Genomic DNA, 27,261 nt, shown 5'->3' with positions numbered 1-27,261 from the left:
CAGAGTTTTTTTTTTTTTTTTTTGCCTTTTTGCCTAAATATTTCTTTTCAAACCTTTTTCAAAGGCCTTGGATGCTTATAACACATTGCTAGGGCATGGAAAATCTCTTCTTTGAACTTTCTTGCACACCACATACTCGAGTGTCTTAACTTTACTAGGGGTCTTACAAATTCTTTCCCTCTCGTCACTAAAAGTTCACTGTTCTTACCTATCAAATCTTGAGAATCTTCCATCCCTTTTGGCTGTCTTTTCAACATTCTTGGTTGAAATTGACAAGTCTTCCTTTGTCATTCTTGCATTTCCTTATATCTTAGAGTTTATCTTCTTCCTTATGTTCAACATGTGATAAGATGAGGAATCACTACAAGGGGAGTAAGATTTGGATTACCTTGTTGATCGAATATCTCAAGGCAAGAATATTGTTTGAGATTCGAATCACTCCAAAAGCAAGATCGATCATGTTTAGCTTCGATGATTCTTGTTGATCAAATATCTCAAGACAAGAATACTTGATTGAGATTCGAATCACTCCACAAGCAAGATTGATCATGTCGAGCTTGAATGATTCTACATGCAACCTAAACTACATATAGTTGCAAAGAAACTTAGCCATTGGCTAAAGAAAAGCACAAATGCACCTTTTACAATATTTTCCAAGTCTTCTTACAAATAAAACATACATGGCTTTATATAGCCTCAAAATGAAACTACTAAAGGCTTTCCAAGTGTTGTAACATTCATACTTAATGGCAATAATTAACCATTATGTAATTGTAACCTAAAGAAAATATATTATGAAATACAATCAATCTAAATTATTCTAAATGGTAATCCACCCAAAATTTATAACATGAAACTTCATTCTTCTTCAATGTGGCATGAATTGAAATATCTTTTGATAATTTCAACAATATTTTCTTCACATCTTCATTGAAGCATATTGTATGATTGATGTCTCTTGGTTCATATCAACATGCCTTGAAATAATAACCATAGTTCTTAAGGGTTCTTAGGGTCTTAAGTTCTTCTTTCCTTGGTGCTACAAGGTCTTCCTTAATCCTTATAACCACCTTTGACCTTCATTAATCCATGTACTCTCTAGCCTCTACTTTTGTACCTATACATTACCCACGTCACCTTATTTGTAGATGAAGCTTGCACCAACCTTGAAACATCTAGAATGGTGTTGATTTTAAACTTGAAAATTCTGGAAGGTCCTGTGAAAAAATCTACTTCGATGAGGGTGCTGCAGACTTCAACTTTGAATACCAGCCGTTAGATCTAAAGATATCTGAGTCTTCTAGATCATTTCCAAATTTGGGGTAAATCCAACGATCAGATCTTGAGATATAGAAGATTTTGTCCAGCTGACCCATACTGAAAACAAATGTTGGAAGATTTTTCTGGGCATGGACATTTTCGTGAATAATTGAAACATTAGGGGTACTTTGATAATTTATCACATTTCAAATTTTTTATTTTGACCCATCCATTCTTTTCCAAACCTTTTCCCAAGGTTTTGGATGCTTATGAAACCTTGCTAGAGCATTGAGAATCTCTTCTTTGGGCCCCTTAACCTTTCTTAGGCACCTTAAACTTACTCGAGTGTCTTAACCTTATTTGGGGTGTCACAAATTCTCCCCCTCTTAAGAACTTTTATTTTCGAAAGTTTGTTGTTCCTACCTTACCTTAGGGTACTTGTCCTTCATTATGTCCTTTCATATTGCTTGAGGGTCCTTTTATAGGTTTGTCCTTTTCCAACATGTTATAATCTACCCGTTATGACCTTTAGTTCATAATTTATGCCTTAAGACCATGTACTTGTTCTGACAAATTTTCCTTGGTCATGCTTATGTTATCTTATATCCTAAACCTTATCTCCTTCCTTAAGTTCAAAAAGCCTTGACATAATCAACCTTGTTCCTTTCTTGTTCTTTCCTTGGTCTTCCTTAATCCTTGTAATTACTCTTACCCTTCACTAATCCTTGTACTCTCAAGCCTTCACTCCTGTCCCTAAATGTTGTCCATATCTTCTTATTTGTAGATGAAGCTTGCATCAACCTTGAGACAACGATATGGGTATTTGTTCTTACCTTGCTTTTGGGTGTTTGTCCTTAGGGTTGCCCTTCCAAGTTTCTTGAGGGTTCATTCATAGGTTTGTCCTTCTCCACCATGTTCTTACAATTTTCTCTTGTGGCATTTAGTTCTTATTTTATGCCTTAAGGTTATATACTTGTTCCAAATTCGCCCATTTTGACTGTCTTCTCAATTTTTGACATCCTTTGTTGAAATTAACAAGTTTTTCTTGGTCATCCTTGTGTTTCCTTATATCTTAGAGATTAACTTCTTCTTTATGTTCGAGGGTGTTGCCCACTTCATCTTCGAACACCAACGGTTAGATCTGAAGATATCTGAGACTTCTAATCATATCCAATCGTGGGACAAATTCAATCGTCGAAACTTGAGAGATGGAAACATTTGTCTAACTGACCCCTACCAAAAATGAATCGGGAAAGATTTTCTGGCTAGGGGCATTTTCGTAAATATACCACAATTTGAAAATCTCCAATGACTTTGGAATCTTGCATAACCAATAGGCTATAAATAAAATCTTAAGTCATTTAGAGTTGATTTAGTTTATAAATCAACACTTGGGTAATAGGGGCATTTTGGTCATCTTGCATTTATCCTCGGTTTACCCCTAACAAACTCCAATTACCACCAAAATGCATACATATCCTTAATATGCCTTCTATTAAAAGTTCATGAGCAGCGGAATCCATTTAGTGGGTTATCTTAACGTTACTTGATTTTCAAGCAAAAGGTCAGTTTAGGTCCTTATTAACTTTCGATCTAGATTCGTTGACATTCGGGTTCTCTATTCTCAAGCTTTCGATATTCGAATTGCTAAATTTTTTTTGAGTAGGTCTATCTTTGAGGGCATTTTCTAGAACCAAAGAGAATTTCTTGAGAATTAGTCTGGAAGGGGACTAATTTTCAGATAAACTGAGGGAAGGTCACATTTTAGGCTGATGTGACCGGTTCAACTGAACCAGCAACGTCATCGTTTTCTTTCACAGATAGTGGAAGAAGACGATTCGTGCCAGTACTCCTCCATTTGAAAACGACATTCCCTTGGCCTTGATTTCTTCATGAAGCTCATAGATGCTGAATCAAGCAAGAGAATGAGATCGATTTCATACCTTGACATGCACTATAGCTCGAGTTATTAACTGTAGAAGTTTGTTGGAGAACTTAATCCCCGCGGGAGCAAAACCTAAATTTGGTCATGATATAGGTCTCCTTAAGGCCGTGTACTTGTTCCGACACTTGCCCCTTGACTGTCTTGTCAACATTCTTTGTTGAGAATGACAAGTCTTCCTTGATCATCCTCGCGTTTCCTTATATTTTAGAGCTCATCTTTTCCATATGTTCAACAAGTTTCGATGTAATTAACATTGTTCCTTCAAGGTTGTTTCCTTAGGTTGAGATTTGAATTTGGCATATGGTGGCCCTGGCATCCCCTTAAGTTGAGATGTGAATTCAGCTAATAATTGATGGCCCCAACAATCTCCTGTGTCCTCTGTGAAGCGGTCATGTGATTATGACGTGCCATAGGAGATCTTGGATCATTTAAGTGGCAACAAGCCGTCTTGATGTCATGGTAGGCTCAAGACTTAGGTGGTGAATTTTTTAGTGCCATCCTTCTTGGCATAGCCTTTGATCCTAGAGCATTACTTTAAATTCATGAGGTCTTAGGTTGGGGCTCTAAGGATTTCTCATTAAAACTCGACACAAATAAAGCATGAGTTATGAGTTATGACATGAGATTCTTAAGCCTTCACATTTCACGCATGGGTCTTTCATGAGTGTCATGCCATCATCATACTTCTTGGATTTCATCCATTCTCATTAATGGTATTTTTGGTTCATGACTAAGGTAATATATTCACTTGTGCTAACAAGAGATTTCTTAGCTTCTTGTATCATGATTCATGGCATGTATTCAACTCGACAGCTATTCTTATCAATTCTCATCACTACTCTCCGTGAAGACCTAATAGGCCACATGATGGTGAACATCATGAACCTAAATCTTGACATCCTGTGCCTACACAGTATATCCCATCTAGGTGAGAGAATCATGAATCTTGGCATCCTGCTAAATGTTCCTGACATAGGGCATCCCACCTAGATGAGAAAAATATGGAGTCACGATGCACCTCGTGGTGGGAGGTCAAGGGTCACATAGGACATAGGTTGGAGTAGTACTTAACTTTAGGGCATACGTGTATGATAAACGTACTTGACTTGATTCATTACCTTAATGTAGCATCCTAGTTACTTGAAAATGGAGAGCTAACCTAAAGCTTTCTTACTTGACTTGATTCATGGTCTTAAGGTGGCATTCTGATTACTTGAAAATCAAGAGCTAACCTAAAACTTACTTACTTGACTTAATTAGTGACATTAGGGTAGCTTCCTGATTACTTAAAAATCAAGAGATAACCTAAAGCATGTTTACTTAGCTTGATTCATGGCCTTAGGGTAGAATCTTGATTACTTGAAAATCAAGAGTCAACCTAAAGCTTACTTATTTGATTCATGGTCTTCAAGTAACATACTGATTACATGAAAATCAAGGGCTAACCTCAAGCTTACTTGCTTGATTCATGACCTTATAGTAGCATCCCAATTACTTGAAAATTAAGGGCCAGTTTAAAGCTTAACTACTAGATTCATGGCCTTAGGGTACCATATTAATTAGTTGAAATTTAAGGGCTAACTGATAGTAATGCATACTTGTAACACATCCTAACTTCATTCGTGTCGTCATATTATCCTCATGAGCATAAGTTATTCATAACATCAAACATGTCATAACATAACATTGGGCCTCATGAATTCTTATAAGGAGGTCATTAGGGGTATTTTAGTCTTTTACTACTTGAATCATGGTTCATACCTCAAACATATTATAATCCTTTCAATACCATATATGAGTTCTTTATGACATTTCATGTTTTTATATCAAGTCTTGGTGAGCTTATGTCTTTATTCGTGTCGCCATATTGTCCTCGTGAGAATATGTTATTCATAGCATCATATATGTCATAACATGACTCTTGGGCCTCATGAATTCTTATAAGAAGGTCATTAAGGGTATTCTAGTCTTTTACTACTTGAATCTTGGTTCAAACATATTCTATTCCTTTTAATACCATGGATGAGTTATTTATGACACTTCATGTCTTTATGTACTTTAAGTCTGGGTGAGCTTAGAGCTTGTGTTGTACTCTTTTGTTTTCTTAGTCTTATGGGTTCTTGGTTTCTTGCTCCAAGGTTTATCTTACGACACAATATGAATTCTTAAGCCCTAATCCAAGCTCATAAGTCATAAACATTTCATGGCATCGTAAAGATCATAACATGTTCCTTGAAGTTCTTAAAAGATCACAAATCCTTATTAAGGGTCTTTAAGGGTAGATTTGTCATTTCCTTAAAACCTTGGCTTATATCCCAAACCTGATCTAGTTCCCTTAAGATCTTACATAATTATCATTAAGGTCATACACAATATTTTTTTTTTTTTTAGAACCAAAAAGAATTTCATGAGAACTAATTTAGAAGGGTTCGAGGAAAACAAGGGAATGTCACATTTTAGTGGTATGTGACTGGTTCAAATTGAACTGGCAAATCATCGTCTTCTTTGATTGAGAGTGGAAGAAGATGATTGGCCCCAAATAAGTTCATTTCATATCTTGGCATGCATGTAGCTCAAGTTATTAACCATAGAAGTTTGCAGAAAACTAATCCTTATGGGATCAAAATAAAAAAAAATTATTATTGGTTGGGGCCATACGACCTTATCTCACCCCGATTCCTTCATGAAATCTCTTGATCTTCTTTTCTCCGGTTCAAGAAATAGTGTGGATGCTCCCAATTTCAAGTTTGATCTCTCAACTTCTTAATCATTTTCCATCTGATTCTTAAGTTTATTGGGTAGAACGATATGGACATCTTTAGCTTCCAATTTCTTCATGAAAAATTTCTCTCTCATTGCCACGAAGCTAATGAGTAAGGTACTGAACTTTGGATTACTCCAAATTGGCCCGTAATGAACTTTCTTCGATTCCCTTTGATTCAGACGCTCCTTTAGCTTCGTGGTTTTCATGGAAACTCATCTTTGGCAGCCCAAAAGTCAATGGAACTGGTTTGGACGAACGAATTTTCTTGTAGCCTCCAATTGGAATTTCAAAGATTCCTCATTTCATGGGCCATGGAACATGAATTAAGGAAACTTGTTTGGGCTCAACTCTCTGATCCTTTATGAAACTCGTTAGGAAACTCATTTAGAAGTTGTAGGAATTGATTTGGGGCAAAATGTTTAACTATGGCTCTTTAATTTTGAAGAACCCGATACTAGTCTCCAATTGGAATTTAAAAAAATCTTCCCTCCAAGGACCATGGAACTCGAGTTAGGGAAACTTGTTTAGCCTCTTTAAACCTACTCGAGTGTCTTCCAAATTCTCCCCTCTTAAGAACTTTCGTCCCCAAAAGTTAACAGTTCTTATCTTGTCTAAGGGTACTACTTGTCCTTAGTTTGGTCCTTCCAAGTTTATTGAGGGTCCATTTATAGGTTTGAACTTTCCACCGCATGTCCTTATAATCTGCCCTTGTGACTTTTAGTTCAAGTCCTTCTTTTCTTGGTATTACAAAGTCTTCCTTAATCCTTAGAACTGGTTATTGTCATCCAGCCCTAGTGGCCTTTAGTTCTTAACTTATGCCCGTTCCAACATTTGTTCCTTTTAAGTGCCTTCTAACCATCAATTGATCTTCTTTGGTCATCCTTGTCTTTCCTTATATCGTTGAGTTTATCATCTTTATGTTCAACGAACCTTGACATAATTAATGTTGTTCCTTTGAGATCGTAGTTTAGGTGTTCCTTTTGTTCCATCTTGTACAAGGCGAGTTCTTTGAGTCATAAATTCTTCTTTTTGGTATATTACAAGGCTTTTCTTAATCCTTGTAACATCCCTTGGCCATCCATAATCCTTATAATCAGCCCTTGTGGCCTTTAGTTCTTAACTTATGACTTTAGATATTTTCTAATTCCGACATTCGATCGTTTTGATTGTCTTCTCAACATCCTTTGTTGAGATTAACAAGTCTTCATTGGTCATCCTTGTGTTCAACAAGTCTTCATTATATCATAAAGTTTGTCGCCTTTATGTTCAATAAGCCTTGACATAATCAACGTTGTTTCTTCAAGGTCGTATCGTAGATGTTCCTTTAATTCCTTCTTGTACAAGGTGAGTTCTTTGGGACTTAAGTTCTTCTTTTCTCAATATAGCATGGTCTTTCTTAATCCTTGTAACATCCCTTGGCCGTCCATAATCCATATAATTAGCTCATATGGCCTTTAGTTCTTAACTTATGTCTTAAGTCATGTACTTATTCCGACATTTGTTCCTTATTTTAGATGTTCCTTTTGTTCAGTCTTATACAAGAAAGGTTCTTCGGGTCTTAAGTTCTTCTTTTCTCGGTATAACAAGAACTTCATTAATTCTTGTAGCTACCTTTGACCGTCCATAATCCTTATAATCAACCCTTGTGACCTTTAGTTCTTAACTTATGTCTTAAGACATGTACTTATATCGTAGAGATTGTAAGGTCTTCCTTGATTATCCTTGTGTTTCCTTATATCGTAGAGCTTATCGTCTTTATGTTCAACAAGCCTTAACATAATCAACGTTGTTCCTTCAAGGTCATATCTTAGTTGTTCCTTTAATTCCTTCTTGTACAAGGCCAGGTTCTTTGGGTCATACGTTATCTTTTCTAGGTATTACAAGGTCTTCCTTAATATTTGTATCTACTTTTGGCTTTGTATAATCCTAATCAGCCCTTGTGGCCTTAAGTTCTTTGGTTATGCCTTAATGCATGAACTTATTCTGGCATTTGTTCCTTTTGACTGTCTTCTCAACATCTTTTGTTGAACTTGTCAAGTCTTATTTTAGATCTTCCTTTTGTTCCTTCTTGTACAATGCAAGTTTTTTGAGTCGTAAATTCTTTTTTTCTCGGTAAAACAAAGTCTTCTGCAATCCTTGTAACATCCCTTGGCTGTCCATAATCCTTATAATCAACCCTTTCAGTTCCTAACTTATGCCTTAAGTCATGTATTTATTTCGACCTATTTCACCATTTGTTCCTTTTGACTATCTTCTAAACATCCACATGTTGAGATTGTCAAGTCTTTCTTTGGTCATCCTTGTGTTTCCCTATATCGTAGAGCTTCTCGTCTTTATGTTCAACAAGTCTTATAATAATCAACGTTGTTCCTTAGAGGTCGTATAACTTAGATGTTCCTTTTGTTCCTTATTGCATAAGGCGGGTTCTCTGGGTCTTAAGTTCTTCTTTTCTCAGTATAACAAGGTTTTCTTAAATTCTTGTAATTACCCTTAGTCGGAATCCTTATAATCAGCCCTTGTGGCCTTTAGTTCTTAACTTATGTTTTAAGACATGTACTTGTTCCGACTTCTGTTCATTTTGATTGTCTTCTCATCCGCCTTGGTTGAGATTGTCAAGTCTTCCTTGGTTATCTTCGTGTTTCCCTATATCGTAGTGCTTATCGTCTTTATGTTCAACAATCCTTAACATAATCAATGTTGTTCCTTGATAGACGTAGCTTAGATGTTTCTTTTGTTCCATCTTGTACAAGGTGGGTTCTTTGAGTCTTCATTTCTTTTATCGATATTATAAGGCTTTTCTTAATCCTTGTAACATCCCTTGGCTATCCATAATCCTCATAATCAGCCCTTGTGACCTTTAGTTCTTAACGTATGTCTTAAAACATGTACTTGTTCCGACATTTGTTCATTTCGACCTTTAGTTCTTAACTTATGTTCTTCCTTGGTCATCTTTGTGTTTCCCTATATCATAGAGTTTATCGTCTTTATGTTTAACAACCCTTAACATAATCAATGTTGTTCCTTCAAGGACGTAGCTTAGATGTTCGTTTTTTTCCATCTTGTACAAGGTGGGTTCTTTGAGTCTTAATTTCTTTTATCAGTATTACAAGGTCTTTCTTAATCCTTGTAACATCCCTTCGTTGTCCATAATCCTTATAATCAGCCATTGTGATCTTTAGTCCTTAATTAAGGCCTTAAGGTGGTATGTACTTGTTCTGACATTTGTTCCTTTTTACTGTCTTCCTAATATCCTTTATTGAAATTGTGAAGTCTTCCTTGGTCATCCTTGTGTTTTCCTATATCCCAAAGCATATCGTTTTTATGTTCAAGAAGCCTTAGCATAATCAACGTTGTTTCTTCGAGATCGTAGCTTAGATGTCCCTTTTGTTCCTTCTTGTACAAGGCGGGTTCTTTAAGTCTTAACCTTCTTTTCTCAAAATCACAAGGCCTTCCTTAATCCTTGTAACATCCCTTGGCAGTCCATAATTCTTATAATCAACCCTTGTGATCATTAGTTCTTAACTTTTGCTTTAATGCGGGTATTTGTTCCAAGATTTGTTCCTTTTAATTATCTTCTTAACATCCTTTGTTGAGATTGTCAAGGTCGTAGCTAAGATATTCTTTTTCTTCCGACTTGTATAAAGTGGGTTCTTTGGGTCTTAAGTTCTTCTTTTATTAGTATTACTAGGTCTTCCTTAATTCTTGCAACATCCCTTGGTCGTCTATAATCTTTATAATCAGCGCTTGTGGCCTTTAGTTCTTAACTTATGCCTTCAGACATGTACTTGTTCCGATATTTGCTCCTTTTGATTTTCTTCTAAACATCCTTTGTTGAGATTGTTGTAGTCAATCTTGTGTTTCCCTATATTGTAGAGCTTATTGTCTTTATGTTCAAGAAGCCTTAACATAATCAACGTTGTTCCATCAAGGTCGTAGCTAACATATTCCTTTTTTTCCATCTTGCACAAGGCGAGTTCTTTGGGTCTTAAGTCTTCTTTTATCGGCATTACAAGGCCTTCCGTAATCCTTGTAACTACCTTTGGCCGTCCATAATCCTTATAAACAGCCCTTGTGGCCTTTAATTCTAAATTTATCCCTCGAGACATTTTCTAGTTCCGATATTTGTTCCTCTTGAATGTCTTAACATCTTTTGTTGAGTTTGTCAAGTTTGTCAAGTTTGTCAAGTTTTCCTTGGTCATTCTTGTGTTTCCTTATATCGCAAAACTTATTATCTTTATGTTTAACAAGCATTTACACAATCAACGTTGTTCCTTTAATATTGTACCTTAAATGTTCATTTTATTCTTTCTTGTAAAAAGTGGGTTCTTTGGGTCATAAATTCGTCTTTCTCGATATTACAAAGTCTTCTTTAATCCTTGTATCTACCTTTGGCCTTGCATAATCCTTATAATAAGCCCTTGTGGCCTTAAGTTCTGTGGTTATTCCTCTTGTTTCCGACAATTGTTTCTTTTGACTTGTCTTCTCAACATACTTTGTTGAGATTGTCAAGCCTTATCTTAGATGTTCCTTTTGTTCCTTCTAATACAAACAAGGCAAGTTTTTTGCGTCTTAAGTTCTTCGTTTCTCGATATAATAAGGTCTTCCTTAATCCTTGTAACTACCCTTGGTCATCCATAATCCTTATAATTAGCCAGTGTAGCCTTTAGTTCTTAACTTATGCCTTAAGTCATGTACTTGTAATGACATTTGTTTCTTTTGATCGTATCTTCTCAACATCTTTTGTTGAGATTGTCAAGTCTTATCTTAGATGTTCCTTTTGTTCCTTCTAGTACAAGGCGGGTTCTTTTGTTGAGATTGTCAAGTCTTATCTTAGATCGTATCTTCTCAACTTAAGTTCTTTTTTGCTTGGTATTACAAGGTTTTCCTTAATCCTTGTAACTACAACGGCCTTCCATAATCCTTATAATTAGCCCTTGTAACACTTAGTTCTTAACTTACATCTTAAGGCATGTACTTGTTCCGAAATTTATTTTTTTGGATTATCTTCCTAACATCCTTTGTTGAGATTGACAAATCTTCACTGGTCATCCTTTTGTATACTTCTATCTTAGAGATTATCATCTTTATGTTCGAAAAACCTTGACATAATTAACATTTTTCCATCAAGGTCGTATTTTAGATGTTCATTTTGTTCCTTCTTGTATAGGGGATTCTTTGGGTTTTAAGTTCTTCTTTTCTCGGTATTACAATGTCTTCCTTGATCCTGGTAACATCTATTGGCCGTCCATAATCCTTATCATCAGCCCTTGTGGCCTTTAGTCCTTAATTTAGGCCTTAAGGCATGTACTTGTTCCGACAATTGTTTCTTTTGATTGTCTTCCCAAGATCCTTGGTTGAAATTGTCAAGTTTTCATTAGTCCTTGTGTTTCCCTATATCGTAGATTATATTGTCTTTATGTTCAACAAGCCTTAGCATAATTAATGTTGTTTTTATGGAGGTCATAACTTAGATGTTCCTTTTACTCCTTGTACAAGGCAGCTTCTTTGGGTCTGAAGCTTTCTTTTCTTAGTATTACAAAACATTCCTTAATCATTGTAACTACTCTTGACCGTCCATAATCCTTATAATCAGCTTTTATGGCTTTTAATCCTTAATTTAAGCCTTGAGGCATGTACTTGTTCCAACATTTGTTCCTTTTGACCGTCTTCCCAACATCTTTTGTTGAGATTGTCAAGCCATCCTTGGTCATCCTTGTGTTTTCTTATATAGTAGAGCTTATTGTCTTTATACTCAACAAATCTTAACATAATCAACGTTGTTTCTTCAAAGTTGTAGCTAAAGATGTTCCTTCAAGGTCGTAACTACCCTTGGCCGTCCATAATCCTTATAATCAGCCCTTATGGCTTTTAGTCCTTAATTTAAGCCTCGATGCATGTACTTGTTCCAACATTTGTTCCTTTTGAATGTCTTCCGAACATCTTTTGTTGAGATTGGCAAGCCATCCTTGTGTTTTCTTATATAGTAGAGCTTATTGTCATTATACTCAATAAGTCTTAATATAATCAACGTTGTTCCTTTAAGGTCGTAACTACCCTTGGTCGTCCATAATCCTTATAATCAGTCCTTATGACTTTTAGTCCTTAATTCAAGCCTCAAGGCATGTACTTGTTCCAACATTAGTTCCTTTTGACGGTCTTCCCAACATCTTTTGTTGAGATTGTCAAGTCATCCTTGGTCATCCTTGTGTTTTCTTGTATAGTAGAGCTTATTGTCTTTATATTCAACAAGTCTTAACATAATCAACGTTGTTTCTTCAAGGTTGTAGCTAAAGATGTTCCTTCAAGGTCATAACTACCCTTGGTCATCCATAATCCTTATATTCAGCCCTTATGACTTTTATCCTTAATTTAAGTCTTGAGTCGTGTACTTGTTCCAACATTTGTTCCTTTTGACTGTCTTCCCAACATCTTTTGTTGAGATTGTCAAGCCATCCTTGGTCATCCTTGTGTTTTCTTATATAGTAGAGCTTATTGTCTTTATACTCAACAAATCTTAACATAATCAACGTTGTTTCTTCAAAGTTGTAGCTAAAGATGTTCCTTCAAGGTCGTAACTACCCTTGGCCGTCCATAATCCTTATAATCAGCCCTTATGGCTTTTAGTCCTTAATTTAAGCCTCGATGCATGTACTTGTTCCAACATTTGTTCCTTTTGAATGTCTTCCGAACATCTTTTGTTGAGATTGGCAAGCCATCCTTGTGTTTTCTTATATAGTAGAGCTTATTGTCATTATACTCAATAAGTCTTAATATAATCAACGTTGTTCCTTTAAGGTCGTAACTACCCTTGGTCGTCCATAATCCTTATAATCAGTCCTTATGACTTTTAGTCCTTAATTCAAGCCTCAAGGCATGTACTTGTTCCAACATTAGTTCCTTTTGACGGTCTTCCCAACATCTTTTGTTGAGATTGTCAAGTCATCCTTGGTCATCCTTGTGTTTTCTTGTATAGTAGAGCTTATTGTCTTTATATTCAACAAGTCTTAACATAATCAACGTTGTTTCTTCAAGGTTGTAGCTAAAGATGTTCCTTCAAGGTCATAACTACCCTTGGTCATCCATAATCCTTATATTCAGCCCTTATGACTTTTATCCTTAATTTAAGTCTTGAGTCGTGTACTTGTTCCAACATTTGTTCCTTTTGACTGTCTTCCCAACATCTTTTGTTGAGATTGTCAAGCCATCCTTGGTCATCCTTGTGTTTTCTTATATAGTAGAGCTTATTGTCTTTATATTCAACAAGTCTTAACATAATCAACGTTGTTCCTTCAAAGTTGTAGCTAAGATGTTCTTTTTTTCCATCTTGTACAAAGTGGATTCTTTGAGTCTTAAGTTCTTCTTTTATCAGTTTACAAGGTCTTCTTTAATCCTTATAACTACCCTTAGTTGTCCATAATCGTTATTATCCACCCTTGTGGCCTTTAATTCTTAACGTATCCCTCGAGACATTTTCTATTTTCAACATTTAATCCTTTTGAATGTCTTTTTAAAATCCTTTGTTAAGATTGTCCAGTATTCTTTGGTCATCCTTATGTTTACTTTATGTTTCCTTATATCATAGAGCTTATCGTCTTTATGTTCAACAAATCTTAACATAATCAACGTTATTCCTTCAACATCATACCTTAGATGTTCCTTTTATTCCTTCTTGTACAAGACGGGTTCTTTGGGTATTAAGTTCTTTTTTTCTCAGCATTAGAAGGTCTTTCTAAATTCTTGTATCTACCCTTGGCCTTGCATAATCCTTATAACAAGCCCTTGTGGCCTTAAGTTCTTTGGTTATGCCCAACGTCATGTACTTGTTCCGACATTTGTTCATTTTGACTATCTTTTCAACATCCTTTGTTGAGTTTGTCAAGTCTTATCTTAGATGTTCCTTTTGTTCCTTCTGGTACAAGGCTCTTTGGGTCTCAAGTTCTTCTTTTTCTAGCTATTACAAGACTTTCCTTAATCTTTGTAACTACCATTGGCCCTTCATAATCCTTATAATCAGCACTTGTGGCCTTTAGTTCTTAACTTATGTTTTAAGACATGTACTTGTTTTAAGACTGTCTTCCTAACATTCTTTGCAAGGGGGATTCTTTAGGTCTTAAGCTCTTCTTTTCTCAGAATTACAAGACCTTCCTTAATCCTTGTAACATCCCTTAGCAGTCCATAATTCTTATAATCAGCCTTATGACCATTAGTTCTTAACTTTTGCTTTAATGCGTGCACTTGTTCCAAGTTTTTTCCTTTTAACTATCTTCTCAACATCCTTTATTGAGATTGTCAAGGTCGTAGCTAAGATATTCTTTTTATTCCATCTTGCACAAAGTGGGTTCTTTGGGTCTTAAGTTCTTCTTTTATCAGTATTACTAGGCCTTCCTTAATTCTTGTAACGTCCCTTGGTCATCTATAATCCTTATAATCAGTGTTTATGGCCTTTAGTTCTTAACTTATGTCTTAAGGCATGTACTTGTTCCGATATTTGGTCCTTTTGATTGTCTTCTTAACATCCTTTGTTGAGATTGTCTTGGTCATCCTTGAGTTTCCCTATATTGTAGAGCTTATCGTCTTTATGTTCAAGAAGCTTTAACATAATCAACGTTGTTCCATCAATGTCATAGCAAAGAAGTTCCTTTTTATTTTTCCGTCTTGTACAAGGCAAGTTCTTTAGGTCTTAAGTCTTCTTTTATCGGTATCACAAGGTCTTCCTTAATCCTTGTAACTACCATTCATTGTCTATAATCTTTATAATCAGCCATTGTGGCCTTTAATTCTAAATTTATCCCTCAAGACATTTTCTAGTTCCGACATTTGTTCCTCTTGAATATCTTCTTAACATACTTTGTTGAGTTTGTCAAGTTTTCCTTGGTAATCCTTGTGTTTCCTTGTATAGTAGAACTTATTGTTTTTATGTTTAACAAGCCTTTACATAATCAACGTTGTTCCTTAAAGGTTGTATCTTAAATGTTCCTTTTATTCTTTCTTGTAAAAGGTGGGGTTCTTTGGGTCATAAATTCTTCTTTCTCGATATTACAAAGTCTTCCTTAATCCTTGTATCTTCCCTTGGCCTTGCATAATCCTTATAATAAGCCCTTGTGGCCTTAAGTTCTTTGGTTATTCCTTAAGTTATGTCCTTATTCCGACATTTGCTTCTTTTGACTGTCTTCTCAACATCCTTTGTGAGATTGTCAAGTCTTATCTTAAATGTTCCTTTTGTTCCTTCGGGTACAAGGGGAGTTCTTTGCATCTTAAGTTCTTCTTTTCTCGATATAATAAGGTCTTCCTTAATCCTTCTAACTACCCTTGATCGTCCCTAATCCTTATAATTAGCCAGTGTGGCCTTTAGTTCTTAACTTATGCCTTAAGTCATGTACTTGTAATGACATTTGTTTCTTCTGACCGTCTCTTCTCAACATCCTTTGTTGAGATTGTCAAATCTTATCTTAGATGTTCCTTTTGTTCCTTCTAGTACAAGGCGGGTTTTTTGGGTCTTAAGTTCTTCTTTTCTTGGTATTACAAGGTTTTCCTTAATCCTTGTAACTACATCAGCCTTCCATAATCCTTATAATTAGCCCCTGTAACATTTAGTTCTTAACTTATATCTTAAGGCATGTGATTATTCCGACATTTGTTCCTTTAGACTATCTTCCTAACATCCTTTGTTGATATTGACAAATCTTCGCTGGTCATTCATGTGTTTCCTTCTATTGTAGAGCTTATCATCTTCATGTACAACAAACCTTGACATAATTAATATTGTTCCATCAAGGTCGTACTTTAGATGTTCATTTTGTTCCTTCTTGTATAAGGAGATTCTTTGGATCTTAAGTTCTTCTTTTCTCGATATTACAAAGCCTTCCTTAATCCTGGTAACATCTCTGGGTCGTCCATAATCTTTATCATCAACCCTTGTGGCCTTTAGTCCTTAATTTAGGCCTTAAGGCATGTACTTGTTTCCGACTATTGTTTCTTTTGATTGTCTTCTCAACATCCTTTATTGATATCGTCAAGTCTTCCTTGGTCCTCCTTGTGTTTCCCTATATCGTAGAGCATATCGTCTTTATGTTCAACAAGCCTTAGCATAATCAAGGTTGTTTCTTCGAGGTCATAGCTTAGATATTCCTTTTACTCCTTGTATATAAGCTGGCTTCTTTGGGTCTTAAGCTCTTCTTTACTTGGTATTACAAAACATTCCTTAATCCTTGTAACTATCCTGGGCGTCCATAATCCTTATAATCAGCCCTTATGGCTTTTAGTCCTTAATTTTAAGCCTTGAGGCATGTACTCAACAAATCTTAGTCATCCTTATGATCAGCCCTTATGGCTTTTAGTCTTTAATATCCAAGTATTCCTTAGTCATCCTTCATGTTTCCTTATATAATAGAGCTTATTGTCTTTATGTTTAACAAATCTTAACATAATCAACGTTGTACCTTGGATGTTGCTTTTATTCCTTCTTGTACAAGACGAGTTCTTTGGGTATTAAGTTCTTCTTTTCTCGGCATTATAAGGTCTTTCTAAATCCTTGTATCTATCCTTGGCCTTCCATAATCCTTATAATAAGCCCTTGTGGCCTTAAGTTCTTTGGTTATGCCCTACATCATGTACTTGTTCCGACATTTGTTCCTTTTGACTGTCTTCTTAACATCCTTTGTTGAGTTTGTCAAGTATTATCTTAGAGGTTCCTTTTGTTCCTTCTGATACAAGGCTCTTTGGGTCATAAGTTTTTTTTTTCTCGGTATTATAAGACTTTCCTTAATCTTTATAACTACCATTGGCCCTTCATAATCCTTATAATCACTTGTGGGCTTTAGTTCTTAACTTATGTTTTAAGACATGTACTTGTTCCGACATTTGTTCCTTTCAACTGTCTTCTCAACATCCTTTGTTGAGAATGTCAAGTCTTCCTTGGTCATCCTTGTGTTTCCCTATATCATAGAGCTTATCATCTTTATGTTAAACAACCCTTAACATAATCAACATTGTTCCTTCAAGGTCGTAGCTAAGATGTTACTTTTATAATCCTTATAATCAACCTTTATGGTCTTTAGTTTTTAACTTATGCCTTAAGGCATGTACTTATTCTGGCATTTGTTTCTTTCGATTGTCTTCTTAACATCATTTGTTGAGAATGTCAAGTCTTCCTTGGTCATCTTTGTGTTTCTTTCGATTGTCTTTATGTTAAAAAAACCTTAATATAACCAACGTTGTTCCATCAAGATCGTAGCTTAGATGTTCCTTTTGAATAAGGTAGGTTCTTTGGGTCTTGAGTTCTTCTATCCTCGATATTACAAGACCGACCTTCCTTAATTCTTGTAACATCCTTTAGCCGTTCATAATCCTTATAATCAGTCTTTTTGACCTTTAGTTCTTAATTTATGCCTTAAGAGACTTTATAGTTTCGGCATTTGTTCCTTTTAATTTTCTTCTCTACATCCTTTGTTGAGATTGTCACGTCGTCCTTGGTCATCCTTGTGTTTCCTTATATCATAGAGCTTATTGCCTTTTTGTTCAACCAGCACATCCTTTGTTGAGATTGTCAAGTCATCCTTAGTCATCCTTGGTCATCCTTGTGTTTCCTTATATCGTAGAGCTTATTGTCCAATCACATAATCAACATTGTTCCTTCAAGGTCGTATCTTAAAAGTTTCTTTTGTTCCATTTTCTACCAGGCGAGTTCTTGGGGTCTTTAGCTTTTCTTCTCTTGGTATAACAAGGCCTTCATTCATCGTTGTAACATCCCTTGACCATCCATAATCTTGACAACCAATACATATGGCCTTCCATTTGTTCCTTTTGACTGTCTTCTTAACATCTTTGGTTGAGATTGACACTTCCTTCGTCATCCTTACGTTTCCTTACTATTGAACCTATCTTCTTTCTTATGTAAAACAAGCTTTGACATAATCAAGGTTGTTTCTTTATATTCCTTCTTGTACAAGGTAGGTTCTTATGGATTTAAGTTCTTTCCTTAGTGTTACAAGGCTTTCCTTAATCCTTGTAACTACCATCGGCATTGTAAGGACTTTTTTTCCTGTAGACCGTCATGTTCTTGGAGATCTAAAAGTCTTAGTTCTTTCCTTTTGAACTTTTAGGGTTACTAAATGTCCTTGGGTGTTTTAAAATTATCCTGAGTCTTAGCTTATATAGTAATCCTAAAGTTAATCAAGCATTTGAAATCCTTTGGCATACATATCTTAAAGTCTTAAAGTGTATATACATGGTCAAGGTGACAGTGTCCCTTGAGCGGGGCCATAGAGAAGCTTTACTCCGATACAACTTCTGTCACGACCCGATTTTCGAGTCGTGACCTACTAAAACTTGAAAACATAAAAAGAGGAGGGTAAAATTTTTTAATTTTAAAACAAAAGCATAAATAGTTGAAAACCAACTTAAAACATTGGGCCCAGTCAGCAAACAAACTTAAAACATTAAATAGTTGAAACTCAAAGTGGCTCTCTATGGCACCTGCTACAGATCTACTATCATCCTCAACCAACACCTTCTTGATAATTGGAAAAATATGGAAGAACTAGAATGAAGATAAAGACTAGATAAGTAGCCTATTTGTAGGCTATTCATGTCCATAGTCGATGATAGGGTTCCACACTCATTATTTGTCATGTTCATGTTCTTTCCTTCAGAACTTCGGTCCTTAAATTTTGTTCTTTAGTCATGAGTTCTCTTATCATGGTTCTAGCCTGAGGACCTTAGACTTGGGTTCATGGTTCTGCTCTATAGACCTTAGTTCCAAGGTTTTGGGTCATAGTTTTGTGAACTTGGATCTTAATCCTTGGTACTTGGCTCTTGTCCCTTAAATATTTCCCTTGGTACTCATGATCCACGAGACCTACATGGGGATGAGTTCAAGGATATGGATTCCAGATTTGGCCCATGGTGGCTCCAACATCCCTTTAGATCAAGATCTAGATTTGGCCTATGACTCCCCTGACATCTCCTTGGGTCGGGATCCGAATTTGGCATACGGTGGCATTGGCATCCCATTGGAGTGAGATGCAAATCCGATAAATAACTGATGACCCCAAAAATCCCCTACATCTCCTATGACGTGGTCATGTGATTATGACATGCCATGGGAGATCTTGGATGGTTTAAGTGGCACCTAGCAGTCTTCATATCATAATAGGCTCAAGACTTGGGTTGTGCATTTTTTAATGTCATCCTTCGTGGCATAGTCTTTTGATCCTAGAGCATTACTTTAAGTTCATCAGGTCTTAGGTACGGGATCTAAAAGTTTTACTTATAACTTAAGACACAACTAGAGCAGTAGTTATGAGACATGAGGTTCTTAAGCCTTTACATTTCATGCATGGGGTCTTTCATGAGTATCATGCCATCATCGTACTGCTTGGATTTCATCGATTCTCATAAAGGTATTTTTGGTTCATGGCTAAGGTAATATACTATCTCGTGCTAACCAAGGACTTATCTTGATTTCTTAGCTTCTTGTATCATGAGTCATGGCATGTATTCAACACGGTAACTATTCTTATCAAGTCCCATCCTACTCTCTGTGAAGACCTAATAGGCCACATGATCTGTGAACATCATGAACCTAAATCTTGACATCCTGCATATTGGTGTCAAACATTCCATCTAGGTGAGAGAATCTTGAATCTTGGCATCCTGTTAAATGTTTTTGGCATAGGGCATCCCACTTAGATGAGGAAAATATGGAGTCACAATGCACCTCATGGTGGGAGGTCAAGGGTCACATAGGACATTGGTTGGAGTAATACTTAACTTTAGGGCATACGTGTGTGGTATACGTACTTGACTTGATTCATTACCTTAAAGTAGCATCCTGATTACTTGACTTGGTTCATGGCCTTGGGGTGGCATCCTGATTACTTGAATATCAAGAGCTAATCTAAAACTTACTTAACTTGATTCGTGGCATTAGGGTAGCATTCTCATTACTTCAAAATCAAGAGAGAACCTAAAGCATGTTTACTTAGCTTGATTCATAGCCTTAGGGTAGCAACCTGATTACTTGAAAATCAAAAGTCAACCGAGTGCTTACTTGCTTAATCCATGGCCTTATGGTAGCATCCCAATTACATGAAAATTAAGGGCCAGCCTAAAGCTTACTTACTTGATTCATGGCCTTAGAGTACCATCTTGATTACTTGAAAATTAAGGGCTAACCGATAGTAATGCGTACTTGTCACACCATAACTTCATGGCATGCTTGAAGTTCATGTCCCTAAAGCAAGCATACTTATGTTATTCGTGTCGACATATTGTCCTCATGAGCATAAGTTATTCATAACGTCATACATGTCATAACATCACTCTTGGGCCTCGTGAAATCTTATAAGGAGGTCATTAGGGGTATTTTAGTCATTGACTACTTGAGAATCTTGGTTCATACCTCAAACATATTCTAGTCCTTTTAATACAATGTATGAGTTCTTTCTGACCTTTCATGTCTTTATGTGCTTAAGTCTTGGTGAGCTTAGATTCCTTAGTCTCATTGGTTCTTGGTTTCTTTCTTGCTTCAAGGTTATTCTTATGACACAATCATGGCAAAAATCTTAACATGAATTCTTAAGCCCTAATCCAAGCTCAAGTCATAAACATTTCATTGCAACGTAAAGATCATAACGTGTTTCTTGAAGTTCTAGAAATATCACAGAGTCCTTATTAAAGGTCATTAGGGGTAGATTTGTCATTTCCTTTAAACCTTGGCTTACACCCCTAACATGTTCTAGTTCCCTTTAGATCTATCATAATTATACTTAAGGTCATACATAAATTTCTTTTGAGGTTTCATAATGTTTAGAGTTCTTTAAGGTCATGAAAACATTTTGGAGTCCTTATTCCGACCTCCTTAAATTCTTGGGAAAGCTTCCGTGTCCTTAATATAGGTCATTCTTCAAATCCTATGCCATTTGAAGATGTTTTGGACCTTGTAACAGCTTAGGGTTATCCTAGGGGCAATTTGATCATTTTACCCTTCATTCTTCATTTAACACCAAAACGTGCTCAATGACTTTGGAATTTTGCATAACCAATAAGCCATATATAAAATCTTAGGCCATCTACAGTTCATTTGGTTCATAAATCAACACTTTACCCTTAAATTTAACCTCCTTAAATTCTTGGGTAAGCTTCATCCTTATATATAGGTCATACTTCACATCCTAAGCCATTTGAAGACTTTTTGGACCTTGTAATAGCTTAGGGTTATCCTAGAGGCAATTTGGTCATTTTACCCTTCATTCTGCATTTAACCCCAAAACGTGCTCAATGACTTTGAAATTTTGCATATCCAATAAGCCAATATAAAATCTTAGGTCATCTAGAGTTCATTTGGTTCATAAATCAACACTTATGCATATAGGGGCATTTTGGTCATTTTGGTCATTTTGCACTTATCCTCGATTTAGCCCTTGAACAAACTCCAATGACCCAAAGTGGATGCATACCTCATCATTGATGGTCGGGTTCTTGGTTCTCGAGCTTTTGATATCCAAATTGCTCCTTTTTTTTGTTTTTTTGTAGGTCCACTTTTTAGTCTATTTTCGGGAACTAAATAGAACTTCATGAAAACCAGTTTGGAAGGGTTTAAGGAAAAAAAGGAAAGGTCATAGTTTAGGCTGATGTTACCGGTTCAATTGGAAATTCAAAAATTCTTCCCTCCATGGGCCAAGAAACTTGAATTTCAACCAACTTCAACTCTCGAATACTTTATGAAACTTGTTAGGGACCTCATTTAAAAGCGATAGGAAATGACATTTTTGCATTTTATGCTTACTATTTTTTTTTTTTTTTTTTTCCAAAACGTTTCCAAAGACCTTGGATTCTTATGACTCCTTGCTAGGTCATCGAGAATCTTTTCATAAGGCCCCTTAACCTTGCTTCGGTCTCTTAATCATTTCCTTGGATCCCTTAATCCTTTTTTTGGGCTCCTTAAACCTACCCGAGTGTCTTACTCTTACTTGGGGTCTTCCGTAACCTCCCCCTCTTAAGAACTTTCATCCCCAAAAGTTAACGGTTCCTATCTTGCCTAAGGGTTCTTGTCCTTAGTAGTCTTTCCAAGTTCCTTGAAGGTCCTTTTATAGGTTTGAACTTCTCCGGCATGTCTTTATAATCTGCCATTGTGGCCTTTAGTTCTTACCTTATGTCGTAAGTCATGTATGTACTTGTACCGGTATTTGATCCTTTTAACTGTCTTCTTAACATCCTTTGTTGCAATTGTTCCCTTGTATCTTAGAGCTTTTAGAATTTATACTCAACAAGCCTTGACATAATCAACGTTGTACCTTCTAATTCATATCTAGATGTTCCTTCTTGTACAAGGTGGGTTTTTTTGTGTCTTAAGTTCTTCATTTCTGTGTATTACAAGGCCTTCCTTAATCCTTGGAACTACCCTTCTCCATCCACAATCCTTATACTTGTGACATATAGTTCTTAAATTATGCCTTAAGTCTTAACATAATCAACGTTGTTCCATCATGGTCGTAGTTTAGATGTCCCTTTTATTCCGTCTTGTACAAGGCGGGTTCTTTGGGTCTTAAATTCTTCTTTTCATGGTATTACAAGGCCTTCCTTAATCCTTATAACATCCCTTGGTTGTCCATAATCCTTATAATTAGCCATTGTGGCCTTCGGTTCTTAAATTATGTCTTCAAGTCTTAACATAATCAATGTTGTTCCATCAAGGTCGTAGCTTAGATGTTCTTTTTGTTTCGTCTTGTACAAGGCGGGTTCTTAGGGTCTTAATTCTTCTTTCTCTGTATTACAAGGTCTTCCTTAATCCTTGTAACTACCCTTGGTTGTCCATAATCTATAAAATCAGCCCTTGTGGCCTTTAGTTCATAACTTATGTCTTAAGGCATGTACTTGTTCTAGCATTTGTTCCTTTCAACTGTCTTCTCAACGTCTTTTGTTGAGATTGTCAAGTCATCATTGATCATCTTTGTGTTTCCCTATATTGTTGAGCTTATCGTCTTTATATTTAACAAGCCTTAACATAATCAACGTTGTTCCTTCAAGGTCGTATCTATATGTTTCTTTTGTTCCTTCTTGTACAAAGCGGGTTCTTTTGGACTAAAATACTTCTTTTCTCGGTATAACAAGACCTTTCTAAATCCTTGTAACATCCTTTGGTTGTCCATAATCCTTATAATCAACCCTTGTGGCCTTTAGTTCTTAACTTATGCCTTAAGTCATGTACTTATTTCGACCTTTGTTCCTTTTGAATGTCTTCTCAATATCCTTTGTTGCAATTGTCAAGTGTTATTTTAGATGTTTCTTTTGTTCCTTCTTATACAAGGTGGGTTCTTTGGGTCTTAAGTTCTTTTCTCAGTATAACAAGACCTTCATTAATCCGGGTAACTATCATTGGTCGTCCATGATCTATAAAATCAGCCCTTGTAGCCTTTAGTTCTTAACTTAGGACTTAAGGCATGTACTTGTTCTTTTTAACTGTCTTCTCAACATCCTTTGTTGAGATTGTCAAGTTATCATTGGTCATCCTTGTGTTTCCCTATATTGTAGAGCTTATCGTCTTTATATTTAACAAACCTTAACATAATCAACATTGTTCCTTCAAGGTCGTATCTTAGATGTTCCTTTTGTTTCGTCTTGTACAAGGTGGGTTCTTTGGGACTTAAATTCTTCTTTTCAAAGTCATGTACTTGTTCCGACCTTTGTTCTTTTTTAATGTCTTCTCAATATCCTTTGTTGAGATTGTCAAGTGTTATTTTAGATGTTCCTTTTGTTCCTTCTTGTACAAGGCAGGTTCTTTCGATCCTCTTTCTCAGTATAACAAGACCTTCCTTAATCCTTGTAACTACTACTGGTCGTCCATAATCTATAAAATCAGCCCTTGTGGCCTTTAGTTCTTACCTTATGTCTTAAGGCATGTACTTGTTCGTTTTAACTGTCTTCTCAATATCAAGTCTTAACATAATCAACGTTGTTCCTTCAAAGTCGTATCTTAGACGTTCCTTTTGTTCCCTCTTGTATAAGGCGAGTTCTTTTGGTCTTAAGTTCTTCCTTACAAGGTCTTCCTTCATCTTTGTATCTACCCTTGGCCTTGCATAATCCTTATAATCAACCCTTGTGGCCTAAAGTTCTTTGGTTATGCCTTGAGGCATTTTCTAGTTGTGGCATTTATTCTTTTTTACTTATCTTCTCAACATTCTTTGTTGAGATTGATGGGTCTTCCTTCTTCATCATTCTATTTCCTTATATCGTAGAGCATATCATCTTTATGTTCAACAAACATTGACATAACCAACGTTGTTCATTCAAGGTCATATCTTAGATGTTCCTTTTATTCCTTCCTTTTATTCCTTAATCATTGTAACTACTCTTGGTCTTCTATAATCTTTATAATCAGCCCTTGTAGTCTTTAATTCTTAACTTTTGCCTCAAGGCATTTTCTTCTTCTCGCATTTGTTCCTTTTGACTATCTTCTCAACATCCTTTGTTGAGATTGACAAGTTTTCCTTGGTCATCCTGATAGGGTCTTAGGTTCTTTTTTTCTCAGGATAACAAGGTCTTCCTTAATCCTTGTCACATCCCTTGCCTGTCCTTAACTTATGTAAGTCATGTGTTTATTTCGACATTTGAAGTCTTATTTTAGATATTCCTTTTGTTCCTTGTACAAGACCCGTTGTTTTGGACTTAAGTTCTTCTTTTATCTGTATAACAAGGCCTTCCTTAATCATTGTAACATCCCTTAGCCATCCATAATTCTTATAATAAGCCCTTGTGGCCATTTGTTCTTAACTTATGCCTTAAGCCATGTACTTCTGTCGACGTTTGGTCATTTTGACTGTCTTCTCAATATTCTTTGTTGAGATTGTCAAGTCCTATCTTAGATGTTCCTTTTGTTCCTTCTTGTATAAGACAGGTTCTTTAGGTCTTAAGCTCTTTTCTCAGCATAACTACCTTCCTTAATCCTTGTCACATTCCTTGGGCACCATAATTCTTATAATTAACCCTTTGTGATATTTAGTTCTCAACTTATACCTTCAGACATGTATTTGTTTCGATATTTGTTCTTTTTGACTATTTTCTTAACATCCTTTGTTGAGATTGTCAAGTCTTCCTTGGTCATCCTTGTGTTTTTCTATATCGTAGATCTTATCGTCTTTATGTTTAACAAGTCTTAGCATAATCAATGTTTTTTTTCTTCAAGGTCGTAGCTTAGATGTTCCTTTTGTAACGTCTTGTACAAGGTGAGTTCTTTAGGTCTTTAAGTTTTTTCCTCGGTATAACAAGGCTTTTCTTAATCCTTATAAAATTCCTTGGCTGTCTATTATCCTTATAATCAGCCTTTGGTCCTCAATTCATGCCTAAAGCATGTACTTATTCTGATATTTGTTCTTTTGTTCCTTCTTGTACAAGATAGGTTCTTTAGGTCATAAACTCTTCTTTTCTCGATATTACAAGGTCTTCCTTAATCCTTGTAACATCCCTTAGTCGTCCATAATCCTTATAATCAACCCTTGTGGCCGTTAATTCTTAACTTATGTCTTAAGGCGTGTACTTGTTCCAAGATTTGTTCCTTTCGATTGTCTTCTCAACATCCTTTGTTGAGATTGTCAAGTCTTATATTAGATGTTTTCTTTTCCTTCCTGTACAACATGAGTTTTTTGGGTCTTAAGTTCTTCTTTTCTTGGTACTACTACAAGTCTTTCCTTCATCCTTGTAACTACCTTTAGCCTTTCATAATCATTACAATTAGCCCTTGTAGCCTCTAGTTCTTTAACTTATGCCCTAAGACATTTTCTTGTTCGGGCATTTGTTCATTTTGACTATCTTCACAACATCATTCATTGAAATTGACAAGTCTTACATTAAATGTTCCTTTCGTTCCTTCTTGTACAAGGTGGGTTGTTTGGATCTTAAGTTCTTCTTTTCTCAATATTACTAGGCTTTCCTTAATCCTTTTACTACTCTTGGCCTTCCATAATCCTTATAATCAGCCCTTGTGACCTTTAGTTCTTAACTTATGCCTTAAGTCGTTTTCTAGTTCTGGCATTTATTCCTTTTGAGTGTCTTCTTAACATCCTTTGTTGACATTGACAAGTCTTCGTTGGTCATCCTTGTGTTTCCTTATATCGTAGAGCTTATCATCTTTCAAGGTCATCTCTTATATGTTCCTTTTGTTCCTTCTTGTACAAGACACGGTTTTTTAATTCTTAAGTTCATCTTTCCTTGGTATTACAAGACCTTCCTTAATCTTGTAACTACCTTTGGCCTTCCATAATCAGCCCTTGTAGCATTTAGTTTTTAACTTATGCCTTAAGGAGTTTTCTAGTTCCAACATTTGTTCCTTTTGAGTGTCTTCTCAACATCCTTTGTTGAGATTAACAAGTCTTCCTTGGTCATCCTTGTGTTTGCTTATATCGTAGAGCTTATCATCTTTATGTTCAACAAACCTTGACATAATCAAAGTTGTCCCTTCAAAGTCGTATCTTAGATGTTCCTTTTGTTCTTTCTTGTACCAGACAAGTTCTTTGGGTCTTTAAGTTCTTTTCTTGGTTTCACAAACTTAATCCTTGACCCTTGGAAGAATAATGAGAATAAATTGTTAAATTGATGATGTGGCAATGAAACATTGGAGAAAGCCTAATGAGAACAAATTGTTATATTGATGATGTGGCAATGAAACAATTGGAGAAAGCCTAGTCATAAGCCAAACAAGCAAACTGAGGGGCGATGAAACTGAAATAGAGAGGAAAGGACAAACTCAGAGTGCGCTCTATACTCAGAGCCTTCCCTTCGACATGCCCAGATGAGTCTGCACCGGCCCTAGTTTTCCACCCCTTTCTCCTATTTCTCTCTTTCTTCACCTCTTTCTTCACCTCACCACTCATCATTGCCTCTTATTCATGAACGATTCTTCTGAATTTTTTTTTTTTCTTTGTTCTTGTTCGTTTTGTTACTTGGGTCTGTTTGTTTTCTACAACTTTTGTGGGCAATTCGCCTATATGCTGTGGCATGGTTTCTCTTATGCCGAATGTGGAGTATGTAATGATCAATGATGTGCTCTGATTGATTTGAAATGAAATTCTTTGATCATTGAGTTTTACATTGTCTCTTTGGAAATTGGAACGTTGAGATAGATTCATGGGGTTTATTATAATTGCAGAAGTCTGGCTTTTCACTCGATTTCACTAACTACCTAAAACACTCATAAAATAGAAAAACGTAATTTAATTTCTTACTCATGAACCCTTTCAACTTTAACGTTCTAATCATTTACTCTTGAATCAAAAACATGATATTAGTAGAACACAAG

At 35.9% G+C, this 27,261-nt stretch overlaps 1 long non-coding RNA gene across 1 annotated transcript; it reads right to left on the bottom strand.

Moving 5' to 3' along the window:
* Window positions 1-5,762: 5,762 nt before the first annotated feature.
* LOC111445937 lies at window positions 5,763-22,079 on the bottom strand. The gene is made up of 3 exons (XR_002710957.1): window positions 21,941-22,079; window positions 13,078-13,084; window positions 5,763-6,520 (listed from the first exon to the last, which is right to left on the bottom strand). It is a non-coding gene; the product is annotated as an uncharacterized LOC111445937 (long non-coding RNA).
* Window positions 22,080-27,261: the final 5,182 nt, after the last annotated feature.

Source organism: Cucurbita moschata, unplaced genomic scaffold (assembly GCF_002738365.1).
Source record: "Cucurbita moschata cultivar Rifu unplaced genomic scaffold, Cmos_1.0 Cmo_Scf00008, whole genome shotgun sequence".
NCBI lineage: Eukaryota > Viridiplantae > Streptophyta > Magnoliopsida > Cucurbitales > Cucurbitaceae > Cucurbita > Cucurbita moschata.
Note: the sequence above shows the minus strand (reverse complement) of the source record. Positions and strands in the feature narration are given on the sequence as shown.